General features: G+C 36.4%; 1 protein-coding gene across 2 annotated transcripts in view; it reads left to right on the top strand.

Moving 5' to 3' along the window:
* The window catches only part of EXOC4 (exocyst complex component 4), a 913,849-nt gene that overhangs the window by 109,904 nt on the left and 786,809 nt on the right, over positions 1-17,136 (top strand). The gene's annotated exons all lie outside the window — the stretch shown is intronic.

A 17,136-nucleotide genomic window follows, 5' to 3' on the forward strand; every position in this document is an offset into this window, starting at 1 on the left:
GGATTACATGATCTATCAGCCAAGAAGAAATCAGATGGTAAAAAGGATTACAATTAGGGAAATAGAGTTGTATGCAGCTGGGACTACTGAGATTACCCCTGGAGAGGTGAAATCTGTTCCTCTCCAGCTTATGGATTCCTTGCCTCCAGGCACAGTAGACTTGACTATTTCACCTCCTGAGAGTGCTTACAAAACAGTGTTCATCCATATACTGATGTGGGAAACGGGAATGTGTAGCTACACATACAGGTAATATATAAGTAGCCCAGTCACTAATACAGGTAGACAATGTGTGACATCACCCAGGAGAAGTAGTAACATCAGGTTTACTGTTACATACCCCTAATAAGCAATCTAATGATAGTTGCCCAGATTCTAACTCAAAGCAGCGGAATCCAGAAATATACTAGACAGCAGCTGTAACAACTGACCGACCTATGCTCACGATCTATATAAATGGCATACCACTGGAAGGATTGGTAGACACAGATGCAGATCGTATGGTCATTAGAGGTGCCAACTGACCCAGTCACTGGCCAAAGATTAAGCCAGACACCTACATGTGTGGCGTAGAAGGATCAATAGCAGCTGAAGTTAATGCTGCTCCTATGAGATGGATATTTGAAAGTAAAATAGGAGTTTTTACTCCTTTTGTAGTTGAAAAAATCCCCATCAATATGTGGGGAAGAGACATTTTACAACAGTTAAAGTTCACAAATGAGTACTTTGGTTTTTTAGGCAGGGTTGCTATTGAAGGCCTATCTGCACTCTCACCTGTTTCCATTCAATGGAAAACTGATACACCAGTGTGGCTAAGAACAGGAGCCCTTAACAAGTGATAAAATTCAGGCCTTAGTAGATATAGTGCAAGAACAACTTGACCAAGGACACTTAAAACCTTCTCTTAAGTCCTTAGAATTCCCCTGTATTTGTTGTAAAAAAAAGAAATCTGGAAAATGGAAGATGTTGACTGATTTAAGAAAAGCAAATGAACAGATGGAAACTATGGGAATGCTTCAGCCTGGGCTTCCATCTCCTACTCAATTGCCTAGAGAATGGCCTCTTTGGGTTATAGACATTAAGGATTGTTTCTATTCTATCCCTCTAGATAAGGAGGATATGAAAAGATTTGCATTTTCAGTGCCCAGCATTAACTTAGCTGAGCTTTATAGAAGATACGAATGGACAGTTTTGCCACAGGGAATGAAAAATAGCTGTACTATGTGCCAAATGTATGTTGCTGCTGTTCTTACTCCAGTAAGAAAAGCATTTCCAAAAGTTATATTATTACATTACATGGATGATATCTTGGGAATGTGCACCTGAGGAACAAATGTTAAGAAGCATGTCTACAAAAGACTAAGAAATTACAAATTGCAAATAGCTCCAGAAAAAATTCAAAGATATGCTCCTTTTCAATATTTAGGATATGACGTATACCCTAAGGTGTTTATAATACAAAAACTTTCCTTAAGAACAGAGCAGTTGAACACCTTAAATGACTTTCATAAATTGATAGGAGATATCCAGTGGATGCATCCAAAGTTAGTGTTAGGTTTAACTACCAATTATTTGCAACCATTATATGACATTTTAAGGGGAGACAGTTCTTTAAACTCACCACGCCAGCTTACAAAAGAAGCTCAAGAGGCTTTGAGAAAAGTTGAACTGGCTTTATCCAATGTGGTTGAAAGAGTTACTCAAAAACCCTTGGAAATATCAGTTTTTGCTACAAAAAAGGTACCCACAGCAGTCCTTCATCAAGGAGATGATGTGATAGAGTGGATGAACCTCCCAGCACAACCAGAACAAAGCCTTACTCCTTGCCCAGTGCTTGCGGCTAGAATTTTATTAAAGACTATTAAGCAAGCAGTACAATTATATGAGATAAGACTTGACAAGATAAACATCTTTTATACCAATGCACAAATTAGTGTATACTGTGAAACCATCCCAGAGTGGCAAATTTTATTGGCCACAGTTCCAAATTTTACACCCGGGTCTCCATTAAAGATAACCAGACTATTACATAATTGGCCATGGATTTTTGAAGAAAAGAACCAAAAACAAAAGAAAGGGGGAGCCACAGGTAACCCTAGAGAACTTCTAAATTTAGCTCTCTATACCATTAATTTTTAAATTTTTGCTAAAGATGCACTGGCTCTGGCAGACAAGTTTTATAACCCAATGGAAGGGCAGTGTCCAGTGTGAGCAGCTCCACTATCTTTAGATAATCGCCAGGTGATGTGGAGAGATCCAGAAAGTGGTGAATGGAAGGGACCAGATAGGTTAACTGCTTGGGAGAGAGGGTTTGCTTGTATCTCTACAGGTGGAGAAGGAATCAGAGCCGTATTTGCCTTGTCAATCGGACAGCGACAGAAAACAGTGAAAACCCTGGAAACAAAGAAGACCTAAAAAATATCTGGTACTGAAAGAGCCTGGCTGATAATGAGACTGTTACAGAACTTCAAAACCCACAGGAATCATTGGATTCCCTGAGATGAAAAATTGTTGATAAGACTGTTGCAGAACTTCAAAACCAGCAGGAATCATTGAATTCTCTGAGACGTGATAAGACTGATGCAGGACTTCAAAATCTGCAGGAATTATTGGATTCTCTAACACATGATGCGACTATTGCAGGACTTCAAATCTTGCAGGAATCATTGGATTCCCTACACACATGAAGTAATGTACAATAGATTGGTTTTGGACTATTTCTAGGATTTATGGACATGTATAATTCCTTGTGTTGATTCATGTTGTTTGTTAAATCACTACTAGCCTGTGCTATATAGGTATGTTCTTATGTAATAACTCCCATGTTGATAGATTTATGTATACCTGTTTCAAGTAATACCCTTCAGAAACCTGGTAATCTGATTTGATTTCCCATTTCCTTTGGTGTTTTCATCTCCCTGAGATATCAGGGAGGGCGTGATCACCTCCTTTTTTGGTGTTTTCACCCCTTTTTCTGAGAAGTCAGAGAAGGCGTGATCACCTCATTTTTGGGGTTCTCACCTCCCTGAGAATTCAGGGAGGGTGTGACCACCTGTGCTCTAAACCAAAAGAAAACAGGAGATATTGCAGGCTAGAATTCTGTACTTAAAACAAGGATTCTTACAAGGTGCTAACTCAGTTGAATTGATAAGACAATAGTTGTCTAGTTTGGCTTGGTGATTAATAGTTCTCTAGTTCAGTATGATTGATTTAATCTTAGCACAAATAATGTTTCCTAGTGATATAATGATTGCTTTATACACACTATACTGTAAATGATCTAATTATAATAGAGCATATAATCTGGGACAAACCCAGCCAGGGTCATACTTGGAGAAGACAGAGGACTGGAGGCGGGAGCTTAAACTCTTGGAGCCAAGGAGACAGATTCATTCCATCTCACACCACCATGGTGGCTGGCCTGTCCTCCTGCATTTCCTCCACTGAGACCAAGCTAGCTCGGGCCCCAGGCAAGGAGACAATAAAGAATTTGGACTTGTAACACCTAGCTATTCTTGTGGTAATTAATCTGCTGAAAGGAAGGCTGCTTCAGAGACCTCCAGAAAACCAACCAGAACATTACAAGTAGTATTAATACCCCTTCCTCTTTCCTCAGCTCAGGGACAGCATTAGAGTGAACTTAAAACATATACCTAAAGACAGATTTGGTAAGGATTCCCTATTAGAACTGCAACAAGCTGAGACTTGTTTCTGTTCAAATATAATAGTATTTCTTCCATCCTTCTTTTCTGAATAAGCATTTTCCTTTTCATATCTGAAGATAAGAATTTTAAGATATTTGTAGAACTGGTTATTTTCATTTAAAGAAGAATGGGTGAAAAGGAGTGTTGAGGTCAAGTCAAGAAGCATTTGTCCTTGTGGCTTTTTGTAGCCATTCTCAAGCAGTGCATGTAGCACCTGGACATGCTTGGAATCAGGAAGGTCCTGACAGTAATTTAGATGACTAGTTAATTTGAATCAAAGCAATTGAGGGAAGCAAGCAAATTTAACTTCAGTGATTATGATTCCATTTGATTAAATCTCTACTTTTGATTGCATGTGACAGTGAAAATATGCTTTAAATATACCCAAGAATCAAATACAGAAGGGGATGAATAGTATGAACAAGGAGATACATAGATGAAAAGCTATATTCTGAAACTAGTCCATTTTCAGAATATTTATATTAAGATATTTTGAAAAGACAAATAACAGTTATATAATTTTAGGATACTAAAGGACTTGACTAATCATAGTATTATAGATTTAGGCTTGAAAAGGGGTATTTGTTACCTAGTCTATTCTCTACGTTAACATAGATGAGGAAGCTGATATAAAGAGATTATTACTTGACCTGTCATTTCATAATATGAAAACAGGGACCTATAGAGATTCTGTAGCTCACCCAAAGTCATATAGTCAATGAATGACATAGATGGGGCTAATCACAATTTATATTTGTGAAGCATTTTCCCTCACAAGCATTCTGTAATGTGTAAATAGTGTAGATATTATTATTATTAATTTTCACTTAATGAAACTGAAGGTTTTAATGTGTACACTTTTAGAAAGCACATGGCGTAGGTCTTTTGATATTCATTTGGGTGTTCTTTTCCCTATGTTAAGCTGCCTTCTCAATAAATGGAATTTTTTTAATAACTCACAGAGTGAACACAGAGAACTTGTTACTCTGAGACATAGTACTAGCTAGAAAGCATAATTTCACAAATATAAGATTCATTTTCATAAATATTTGTTAAGCACCTACTTTGGAAAGAGAAATCAAACTTCTTGGCAAAAAAGGTCACTACTTGTGGCTGCATTCGACATTCATATGGCTACCTAAACCAAAATTGCCTCTCCTAAGATACGACTCCTTTGTGTGTGTCTATGTCTGGGTGTGTGTCTTGCCTTGTTAGAATATGAGCTCCTTGAAGATGGTTTGACTTATTTGTTATCATTACTAGCACCTAACACAGGGCCTATTGCACAGCAAGCACTTAATAAATTTTTTTTTTCTTATTCATTCATCATGGAAAGGAATTATAGGATTTTCTAGCACACTTCCATTGGACCCTGCAGCAGATTATAAGCTATTCTTCTATAATAAAACTTATGTTCCCCCAAAATACCACCTTATGTTAAATTGAACAGTTCATATCAGAGAACTTATGGAGAAGATGGGGTTAGGGATGCAATGCTCAAAAACTTCATTAATAATTATATATATATATATATATATATATATATATATATATATATATATATTTAAAGATAGGAACCAAGTAAAAAGAATCACACAGTTTTATAAATGTTAAATGGTTATGAAATTTATTAATATTACAATAATTAGTATATGAATCTATAACCCTGGGCTGCTATTGTGCCTGCACCTTGAGCCATAGGAACTAGTTAGGCAGGATAGGCCACAGCTCCAAGCCAGAGACTGTGGTAGAAGGAGGAGTGCTGTGGGCCAACTCTTCTCTTTTCCCAACTCCTGTTGTGCCAGAAAATACACAATAAATGTGGCATTTTACCTCTACAAAGGCTCGAGGAGTGCTTATGGAAGTGGCCATAGGATGACTGTAGCTTATGAGTTACTGTGAAGTGGTATAGTTGTCTGCATCTCGATGTTTCCTATATAGAAACTCAAATTTTGCTCAAAATGTTTCCTAATATATCAGTTGGTTCAGAACAAAGTCATGTTTTTGAAACACATGTTATAACAGAACTTCCTTTCCTAATATGGAGGGACCACTGGCCTAACTCATTATTACATTTCTTAAGTTGTGATGTATTTTCAGCACATTTCCCCTCTGCCTACATAATCAGATTTTATCAACTTGAATTCCAAGTTAGGGACCAGACCAATAAAGAAAGTATTGATAAAATCTACTTAGTGAATTGTTTGATAACCTTATTTAAGTGCCAACCATCACACTGTATCAAGACATATTTCTTCATTTAGCAGCTAATGAGAACTGCCTCAGGATTTGTCACTTTCTGCCTGTGAATTTGCTGGGTGTCATAATAGGGAAAATGCTCCTGACTCAAACTCTTGTGCAGGCTGAGTCTCACTTTTTCATTCTTCATGCCTGATTGACTTAGGTCCTTGATCCTAAGAGGGAAATGTTTGTATAGAAAGAAATCTCTCCCTTGATGTTGTTAGATGGTTGTGTCTATAGTTTGGAGTAGACTTATTGTAAGAAAAAGGGTTAGAGGGGAAAAAGTACAGAGAAAATAAAGCCTAATTAGTGTAGTTAGTTCATAACTGTTCTTTCATAAAATTTGACATTCTTTTTATTTGAGTATTAAGTTTTTTTTTTAAATTTATTTTATCTTCAATTCACAGAACAAAACAAGCATTTCTATAATACAGTACAATAAAAGAGATGATTTTACATGGAACTGCAAATCTATAATGTACAACTTTCTATTTCCTCCAAATATACAACAAAATTATCATGTAAATTTTTTTCATTTTTTTCTTCCCTTCCTCCTTCCTGTTCTAGAGACAGCTGCCTTAGATACAAATACATATATATACACACACATACACATTATATATATACACATGTGCATATACATATTATATATATAATTACATATACAGCATTGCTATTACTGTATAGTGTTCTCTTGGTTCTCCTTCCTTTGCTCCTCATCATTTCGTGCATGTTTGTCCATGCCTTTCTAAGATCCTTGAACTCATCATTTCTTATAGCACATATCTATATATTTCTTGCATTCTATCACAATCATACGCCATAATTTGTTCAGTCATATCCCCATTGATTGGCATCCCTGCAATTTCCAGTTCTTGGTCATCACAAAGCTGTTATAAACATTCTATTCACATTCCAGATTATAATTTCTATTTGTGAATTTCCTTCCATCTTATTCCCTTATCTTCCTCCTTCCTTTCCTCTCTCCTTTCTCCCCTCCCCCCTCCCCCCCCCCCCCGCCCCCCCCCCCCCCCCCGCCCCCCCCCAGCCTTCACATAATATTAGGTAGAGGAACATCTGTGCTTTCACTGGTACGAGGAACTTAGTGAAGAAGCTTCCTCTACCAGTGAAAGTCAATACCTAATTGCCCAAAATTTTGAGAGGTTAAGTGATTTGACTGGAGTCATATGGCTAATATCTTTCAAAGGTGATATTTGATCCAGCCTCTTCCTGGCTTCATCGTCTGCTCTATGTGCCACACTCTGTGCCTCTCAGTTATTTTAGTAACTCCACTTAGCTCTGAGGTTTTACGTCGAACTTTCCTTTAAACAACACTGTGACATAGGGAAGTCAGCAAGCATATATTAATGCTTCCCATGTGGCAGGCATTGTGCTAAGCACTAGAATACAATTATAGAAGCAAAAACTCCCACACAACAACTCCTGCTCTTGAGGGTATATTCTAATAGGAGAAGACAACATATCAACAAAGAAACTGAAAAGGAAAAGAAAAAGGAAGAAGTGGGAGGAAGTCTTGAATGTCAGGAGGGGGGCTTGGAGACTAACCACCTGAGGCTGTAGGATGAGGAGGCTGCTGGGACCTGGTAGAGAAAGAGTTCTAGAGTAAGAAGCAGAGCCCGAGAATATAGATAGTCTGTGTAGTAGGAGATGAGGAGGGGTCCTGCAGCATACACTTAGGAGGCCTCAGGGTCAGGATCCTAATCTGGGGGTACTTATTCTTTAGGCCCATTGTGTCACATGCATATGACATCTCATTTGGTCCTTTTAACATTTTCTGAAGTAGGAAATTAAATTATTTATCATGTCCCATATTACATGGGATTCTTTGACCACAAATGTGGTTTAAAATCCAGTTATTGATCTTTTTCTATTTCACATATCAAACATCTGTATACTCAGAGAAATTAAATGACTTTCTAGAAGTCATATGGATGATGATGGATGGAGAGAAGACTAGAACTTAGATTTCCTGTTCCTCAGGCCACAATTCTTTCCATTAAACCAGGATGTTTCTTGTAATTGTGAAGATTATTTTGTTCAGTGTTCCTAGAGTATGTACTTATTTCCCTCCATCTATCCTCATTCTCACATAGTTTGCACTGTGATTTGATATAGGCATTTGTGAGATGATTGGTTACGATTAATGTTGCAATCTGTGTCTGTGAAACTGAATAAAACTAACTCACATAAACTCATAAACCATTGACCTTGGGGTCTTCAAAAAAAAATTTTTTTTTTTTTTAACTCATCTGGAGTCTCTGTAGAATCTGAGTTAGAGCAGTATGATTGAAAGTGTAGGGACTTGGGCTTGTTTCCCAAGTTTAGTCACTGATTTGCCACAAGATCTTTGGAAATATCTATTGGTTTCTTTGTGACTCAATTTCATTGCCTTTAACACAGGACGCTTTATGGTATGGTGTGCTTCCAAAGTGCTGTGAGGGATGTAGGGCTCTGAAGAGAATGAAATGTAAATATATGAAAGTTATTTTAAAATTATTGCTGTAGAGACTAGAAGGGATATTTAATTTGAGAACAAAAGCTAAAGTGACAAAGGGTTAACTAAACTCTAAGTTAAACTTGACTACTATAAGATTGTGCTGTTATAATGTAATAAAATATATTGAAGGAAGAAAAGGAGGCAGAGAGAAGAGTGTGTTGAAAAGAGACCTTTGTGCTTCTCTCTTCAGGGATGCCCTTTTAGAGAGCTAGAGCAGGATTTAAGAGGCTGTCCATACAACCCTCTTCATTCAGGTGATAATTCCAAAACTGTTTCAGACAAATACCAGTCTATTATATTCTTAGACAGCTTTAGGGAACAAAAAATTGAATAATTTTTTTTTTCTGTTAGTCTAGTGATATTTAAAAAGAGCCATAGTTATTCCTATGTCTGAACTATATTACCTTGTTTATTTGAATTCTCTTTCATTGATTCTTCCTTCACATTTTAGAGCAGGAAGGCGATTTAGAGGTCAGCCAGTATAATTCTGGCCTTGTATAAATAGGGAAAATCCCGCCTAGAGAAGTTATGTGACATTCCCCAAATCACACAAATTAATTGCATAGCTCAGATTAGAACCAAGATCTGACTTGAGCTCATATCTCATTGTGTTTTTCAGAAGGCATTTCCTCTTGTCTGTTTCTGAGTGGAGATGGTGGCTGCTGATTACATTTCTATATTGTCTCTTCCCTTTTAACTTAAATACCCATTATTGAATTGTTGCCATTAGAAAACTCAGGGACACTTAAAAATAGTATTATAAACTTTTAATGATTAGTGACATATACTCCTTTTGAATTGAAAAATAACTATCGAGTAGTCAGCATCATTGATGGTATAGCATGGTATATATATGGGAGGAATAGCTGAATCCATTGTTTCATGGGATATTTATAATCAGTTTATTTTGTAATCATCATGTAAGACCTGAGCTCAGGGTTTGGTATTCATTTATGGATTTGGCAGTAGAAGAAAACTCCTTTGTTATTGTCTTTGACTGTCAATAGGAAAGTAGAGGACCTTGAAATTAAGTCCTCAGTAGGTACATAGCAGAACTGATCTGATTTATACCTCATGTATTTCTTTGCTTCTTGACCAAGTCCGACATATTTTTGACTGCAGCACTGCATTTTCTGGCCAAAGGACTAATTTAAAGTTCCTTGTGTGCTAAATTTAGATTTAGGGGACTTTTTCTCCTTACCTACATATTAAGCATTTTTCACAGTGTGTTAAATTATCTTTGGGTCATATATTCTTGCTTTTTTTTTTTTAAATCAGTGACATATATTCCTTAAAAATATATCCTTTCTACCATTCTGTCTGGTTTTTGTTTATTTTTTTTTGTTGTTGTTTTTTAGTGGAAGGAGACACCATATATTTCATATGTTAATATTTAGATAAAAGAAATGAGTTCCTTAGTGGTAGTCCTGTATGAAATATTGTTTTGTAGCATATAAGGCATCATTATTATTTACTTAAGAAAAGAACATGGTCTTAAAATTTTTCTAGAATTAGTAGTCAACATGCTCAGATTATATTTCTTGACAATTAAATTTCTTCTTAACCGTTTATAGTTTTTTTGATATCTGCCACTTTAATAACCTTATACTCCCTATAATCACCAGAGACATTCTAATTGCCAAGCCCAGGGACTTTCTAAATCCCTGTTTTTCTTGACTTCACAATTTTTATGTTCTTGACTTGACTCCTCCCTTCCCCCCCTCCCTTAACTTTAATGATAGGATATAATCCTTGTTTTATAGCTCCCATCCCCTACCCCCTAACCTCCTGTTGTGTGTGTGTGTGTTTGTTGTTGTTCTTTTTTTTTTTTTTTTTTTTGGCTATTGTCCCTTCCGTCTCTCCCTAAATTTGATCAGAGGGGTGTAGGGGTTGTGTGTGTATGTATTTAGAGAGAGCCAGAGAGGTACAGAAAGGGACAGATAGAGATATACAGAGACAGGGAGGAGAGGAGATCTATTTCTCATTGCTTCACCTGATATTTAGAAATTAATAAGTCTCAAATTTAAATCTCTAGCTTTGTCTTCCCTCCTAAAATCCAATTGTACATCTCTATCCATTTGTTAGCTCTGTCTCTTATTTGTCTCATATTCAACATTTATAAACTCACCATTCCTGATACCCCAAAACAACTCTTTATATATATTGTTTGATCCTTATGATAATCCTTTTTACAAATGAGGAAACAGGCTGAGAGAGACTTTTGACAGAGACACATTGTTATGAGTCAGAAGTTGAAACAAGGTGATAACTCAGTTGAATTGATGGAAGCAATGCTTGTGTGCTTGGGTTTGCTCCTTTAAGAGTTCACACATTAGAGCTCACACCTTTGAGAGTTCACACATTAGCTCACACATTAGTTCACAAGTTTGGGAGATTTCAGGGTTCAGTATGAGATATCTAAATTCACACCTCCCATAATCCCACTCTCAGAGGAGGAGTCAACCTTTGAATTTACACCTCTAAAAGAGCATAAAAACAGCTGAGCTCAGTCAGGAGAGTTCAGTTGAAAAAGATTGAGAAGGGAGCATGGGTTGGAGATTGAGAAGCCACAAGTCAGAGTTGAACTAGAGGCAGAAGCTGGAAAAGCTAAAAGACAAGCTGCAAGAGCTCTTGGAACCAAGGAGGGAGAGAGGCCTCTAAGAAAACTACCCAGCCCCAAGGAAAGAGACGATTTGGAAGGAGAAAAAAAAATTTTGGATTTTATCAGCTGGCTGCATTTGAAGTGATTATTACTTTGAACTGAAACTAAGGCTGCCTCCAGAAAACCTCCCTAAGAAACCTGCTCCCACATTGATGCATTGTTGGTGGAGTTGTGAACGAATCCAATCATTCTGGAGAGCAGTTTGGAACTATGCTCAAAAAGTTATCAAACTGTGCATACCCTTTGATCCAGCAGTGTTACTACTGGGCTTATACCCCAAAGAGATACTAAAGAAGGGAAAGGGACCTGTATGTGCATGAATGTTTGTGGCAGCCCTCTTTGTAGTGGCCAGAAACTGGAAACTGAGTGGATGCCCATCAGTTGGAGAATGGCTGAATAAATTGTGGTATATGAATATTATGGAATATTACTGTTCTGTAAGAAATGACCAACAGGATGATTTCAGAAAGGCCTGGAGAGACTTACACGAACTGATGCTGAGTGAAATGAGCAGGACCAGGAGATCATTATATACTTCAACAACAATACTATATGATGACCAGTTCTGATGGACCAGGCCATCCTCAGCAACGAGATCAACCAAATCAGTTCCAATGGAGCAGTAATGAACTGAACCAGCTACGCCCAGAGAAAGAACTCTGGGTGATGACTAAAAACCATTACATTGAATTCCCAGTCCCTATATTTATGCCCACATGCATTTTTTATTTCCTTCACAAGCTAATTGTACAATATTTCAGAGTCTGATTCTTTTTGTACAGCAAAATAACGTTTTGGTCATGTATACTTATTGTGTATCTAATTTATATTTTAATATATTTAACATCTACTGGTCATCCTGCCATCTGGGGGAGGGGGGGAGGGGTAAGAGGTGAAAAATTGGAACAAGAGGTTTGGTTTGGCAATTGTTAATGCTGTAAAGTTACCCATACATATAACCTGTAAATAAAAGGCTATTAAATTAAAAAAAAAAAAAAAAAAGAAACCTGCTCCCAGAGAGAATGATCATATTATACAAAAGAAGGGACAACCACAACACATAGCTAGTGTTTGAGATGGTCTTTGAATTAACATTTTCCTTTCTCCAAATCTAGCCCTCTGTCCACTAAGGCATCTAGCTGTCTAAAGATTAAAACTTTTGATCTTTTCTTTACAAAATCCTTTGCTTCCTATTCCCATTTGAACAATTCTAGTTCAAGGTATAGTAATTTCCTTCAACTTCTTAACTAGTTTTATTTACTTCTAATGTTATTCTTCTAAACTGTATTGTTCACCATAACTCAAATTATTTCAGAGGTCTATTATCTCTTTTCTAATCATTTCCTTAATTTTTTTCTTGTTTATTTTAAGCTTAGGTTTATTTGATTGATTGGAGAGAGAGTAAATTGAGGTCTCCTAGTATAGTTCTTCTTTCTGTTTCCTCCCATAACTCATTTAACTTTTCCTTTAAGAATTTGTATCTATGGCATTTGAGGCATAAATGTTCAATATTGATATTAATTCATTGTATATGATATCTTTCAGCAAAATGTAATTTTCTCGATTATTTCTTTTCAGTAAGTCAATTTTTGCTTTTGCTTTGTCTGAGATCAAGATTGCTATCCCTGCCTTCAGGGTACATAATAAGCATTTAACAAATACTTGATAATCAATTCTTTAATGCCTCAACTATCTTGAATAAGTATGTAACTAGTGAATATATAAAATATATTTTAAAAAGTATTAAAGAAGAGATTTTACCAATCTTGGATCTTGAAAAGGCAGAGCTAGAAATATTAGCTACACCTGATTTGAGTTTCTAAAGAATAAATGTTTGCTGGAGGTGACATGGTTACTTGCTTATAAATTCTCAAAATATGTGAAAGAGCTGCAGAGATAAGATGAGGTCAGCAGGAAGTGCATCATTTTCAAAGAAATGGAAAAGCCAGGGATGACATTATTTTTTTTAAAAATGCCAGTAGGAACATAATAGCAATGTTTGAAGGGAAAGGGAAAGGAAGATTGAGAGAAACAGAGGGAAAGGGAGAGGGGGAGAGAGGGAGGGAGTAAGGGACAAAAGAGGAGAGAGAGGGAAGAGAAGCAGGAGGAGGAGGGAGAAGAGAAGGGGAAGGGAGGGAAGGAAGAAAGAAATGAGGGAGGAAAGGAGGGAAGAAGGAAAGAAGGGAAGTCCATAGGGAAGGAGGGAAGGAGGGAGGAAGAAAAGAAGGAGGGAGAAAATAAGGAAGGAACAAACCTATATTGTAATCTAATGAAAAGTCATATACCAAGATTTTTGGCTTCTGAATCTTCCTTGTTTAACTCTTCTCCCAAGAATCAGCACTGTGTAATGAGAAAAACTGCAAGACCTGGGTTAATAGCCAGTACAGGTACATCATATCATAGCTTACATTTATATGATACTTTACAGGTTACCAAAAAAAAATGTTAGATTAACTCTTTTGATCCTCAAAAGAACTGTGTAAGATTGTTATAACAGAGGTGTTATTTCCATTTTTTGAATGAGGAAACGGAAGCTCAGAAGTAATGATATAGCTAATAAGTGTAAGAAGTGGAACTGAAACTCAAGTCTCTTTTGAAACCAAGTCTACTACCCTCATGCTGCTCTTAATGGGTCTATGACCTTGAGAAATTAATTTAGTGATGTCATGAGCTTTCATGATCATATAGATAGATAAGACAGATGGAGAGGGAGATGCATATAGATATATGTAGGTGATAAAACTCTAATTCATAGGGTTGCTATGAAGATCAAATGTGACTAAAAATGAAATTACTTGGAAAATTGTAAAACATCATAAAAATAAAGGATTATTATTATTAGTCTGTTCTCATTCCGATTTCTCTTTTCCTTATCTTTTTCTTCTTTCTTCTTCCCATTTTTATTTTAATTTCCTCTCCTTCATCTCTCATCTTTTTCTTTTTCACCTGCTGTTATGTTCCTTTTTCTTTTTTCTCTTCATTACTGATATTTTTATCTTTACCATTAAACACGATTTCCACTGTGCTCTCTGCAATTCCCATGCCATAGTGAAAAAAATCTCCATTTATCTTGGACCCCTTACTTTCAGACTCCTTCTGTCTACTATCCTTCACTGAGATTTGTCTGCCCTGTGAGAACATTGCGTCTGCAGTTATTCTCTCAATCATTAGCCAAACCTTCTCTTCTTCTGAAGCACTGGATAGTAAATTGGAATACTTTTTGTTCTCTCATAGTCGCTTGTAGATTCTCCCTTTACTACCTTCATTCAACATTTCTTCCCTTAAAGATCACGCAATTAAAATTTTCCAATCTAACCCAGATAACCTCCAATGCTCCTTCTTAGCTCTAACTCTAATCCTGTTTTGCACAGGGATAAATGTAAATGTAAATGTAAAATGTTTTGCACAGGGATAAAAGTTAGTTTTATGAAGACCAAAAAGTTTATTAATAATGAAAGATAAGCATGACACAAAAGTATAGCAGTGGCATTGTTAGAATAAAAATAAATACTATATAATCATGGATTAGTAACATTAAAAGAGCCACAATCTTACCACAAATAATCCTCCTTATATTTGGATCCTATGGGGGAGCATTTGTAATACTAGAAAAATCCTTTGGTGGAAAAATCTATATGTAGATTTAGATAGATATAGATATAGATATATCTTCCTATTAAAAACATTATTTGATATCAATACTTATGGGATCATTGAACAAAGTTACTTCTGCTGTCACATCTCTCATAATGTTTTGTTTGATTCTTATGTACACATGGAAGAGACCTTAATTGAGAACCACCACTGAGATAACATTGTACTCCAAATCAAATGCATTTTTAGAAATCAATAATCAACACCAAGATATTATTTTCTTTACACTTCTGATTTGATTGTATAACTTTAAAGATGGGGTCAATTACAAAAAACAGTTTGTTAAAATCTTGTCTTCTCCTTTCTTAAATCTTCATCAGGGTGAGCTGTCATGCATAAACCTTTGTCAATACAGATTTTTTTTTCTCTCTTTTTTTTTTATTATAACTTTTTTTATTGACAATACATGTGCATGGGTAATTTTTTACAACATTATCCCTTGGACTACTTCTGTTCCGATTTTTCCCTTCCCTCCCTCACCCCTCCCCTTGATGGCAGGCAGTCTTATACATGTTCAGTATGTTATAGTATATCCTAGATACAATATATGTGTGGAACCGAACAGTTCTTTTGTTGCACAGGAAGAATTGGATTCAAAAGGTAAAACTAATCCGGGAAGAAAAAGAAAAATGCAAACAGTTCACACTTATTTCCCAATGTTCCTTTTCTGGGTGTAGCTGCTTCTGTCCATCATTGATCAATTGGAACTGAATTAGATCTTCTCTTTGTTGAAGAAATCCACTTCCATCAGAATACATCCTCATACAGTATTGTTGTTGAAGTGTTATAATGATCTCCTGGTTCTGCTCATTTCATTCAGCATCAGTTCATGTAAGTCTTTCCAAGTCCAATTTTAGAAATATTCAGACATTGCTACTATATTTTTGCTGGCTTTTTTTTTTTTTAAATAATGTCATGCCTAGTCTTTTCCATTTTTTTGAAAATGATACATTTCCTCTGCCTTCATCTTATATTTCCCTCTTCTTCTTGTTTCTGCCAGTCTCTGTTTACCTCTGTCTCTGTGTCTCTCTCATGTCTCACAATTGAGGAGGTGATATACTATTAAGTTGGTCACTTTTTACTTAGATGATCTGATATGTGCTTAAAAATAGATGTCATCTCCTTGTCCTAATTTAGAACTTACTCCTGAGAAACATTACTCTCATCTGTTTTCCCACTGGATGACATTATGAGAACATTTCAACAACATATAAGGGAAGCAAAAATTGGCATAAAACCTCTGAAGACTTTCTTTTGCTGAGTAGGACTTGGTGGGTGATGTGGTATGAAGTTCCTTTGGTTAAAATGAACAGAAATGGCCAACCCCTGGTCAGACACCTACTCCCTGGAACTCTCCTGCTTGTTGTTTCTCTCTCGGTATCCCTGCCTTCTCCAAATGAAGTGATTCATCATCGGTAGTTAAGCAACTGCTCTGGGATGGAACTAGGACTTGGACCTGGATCTTCTGACTTTCCAGCCTTCACTATCAGGCTGTCTTGTCTGTCATGTTGCAGTGAACTACTTGTAGCTTCTTCGTGATGTAGCAGCTAAAAAGGGAAGGGAGCTAGATATTGTCAACATACTGCAGGGCACCCTTGAATCTGTGATCTTATTGATATGATTATTCTCTTCTGTGATACTGAGACTACATTCTATCTGTTCCTGACCATTCCCTGGAACTCTTGTCTGTGTCCTCCTAGAAAGTCGCATGAGGGGAATCTACCCACCTAGCTGGGTATGGGATGGGGAAAGTCTTTCACAAGTTCTCTTAGCAGCATGAGAATGCCAGTGGGGCACAGCCAGCTATTAGTTATTCCTCTGGGTGTTTCTGCTCCATGACAGGGTTAATTGCAAGAAGTTGTATGTAGTCATTCCAGGTTTTTCTTTACATGATGTTAAACAAATGTTTTCATTAGAAGTATTTTGTTTAAATAGAAAATTTTGATTACATCAAATTAAAAAGCTTCTGTACAAACAAAACTAATGCAAACAAGATTAGAAGGGAAGCAACAAACTGGGAAAACATCTTCACAGTGAAAGGTTCTGATAAAGGCCTCATTTCCAAAATATATAGAGAATTGACTCTAATTTATAAGAAACCAAGTCATTCTCCAATTGACAAATGGTCAAAAGGATATGAACAGACAATTTTCAGATGATGAAACTGAAACTATTACCAGTCATATGAAAGAGTGTTCCAAATCACTATTGATCAGAGAAATGCAAATTAAGACAACTCTGAGATACTACTACACGTCAGATTGGCTAAGATGACAGGAAAAAATAATGATGATTGTTGGAAGGGATGCGGGAAAACTGGGACACTGATACACTGTTGGTGGAGCTGTGAACGAATC

This window comes from Sarcophilus harrisii, chromosome 5, assembly GCF_902635505.1.
Source record: "Sarcophilus harrisii chromosome 5, mSarHar1.11, whole genome shotgun sequence".
NCBI classification, from domain to species: Eukaryota; Metazoa; Chordata; class Mammalia; order Dasyuromorphia; family Dasyuridae; genus Sarcophilus; species Sarcophilus harrisii.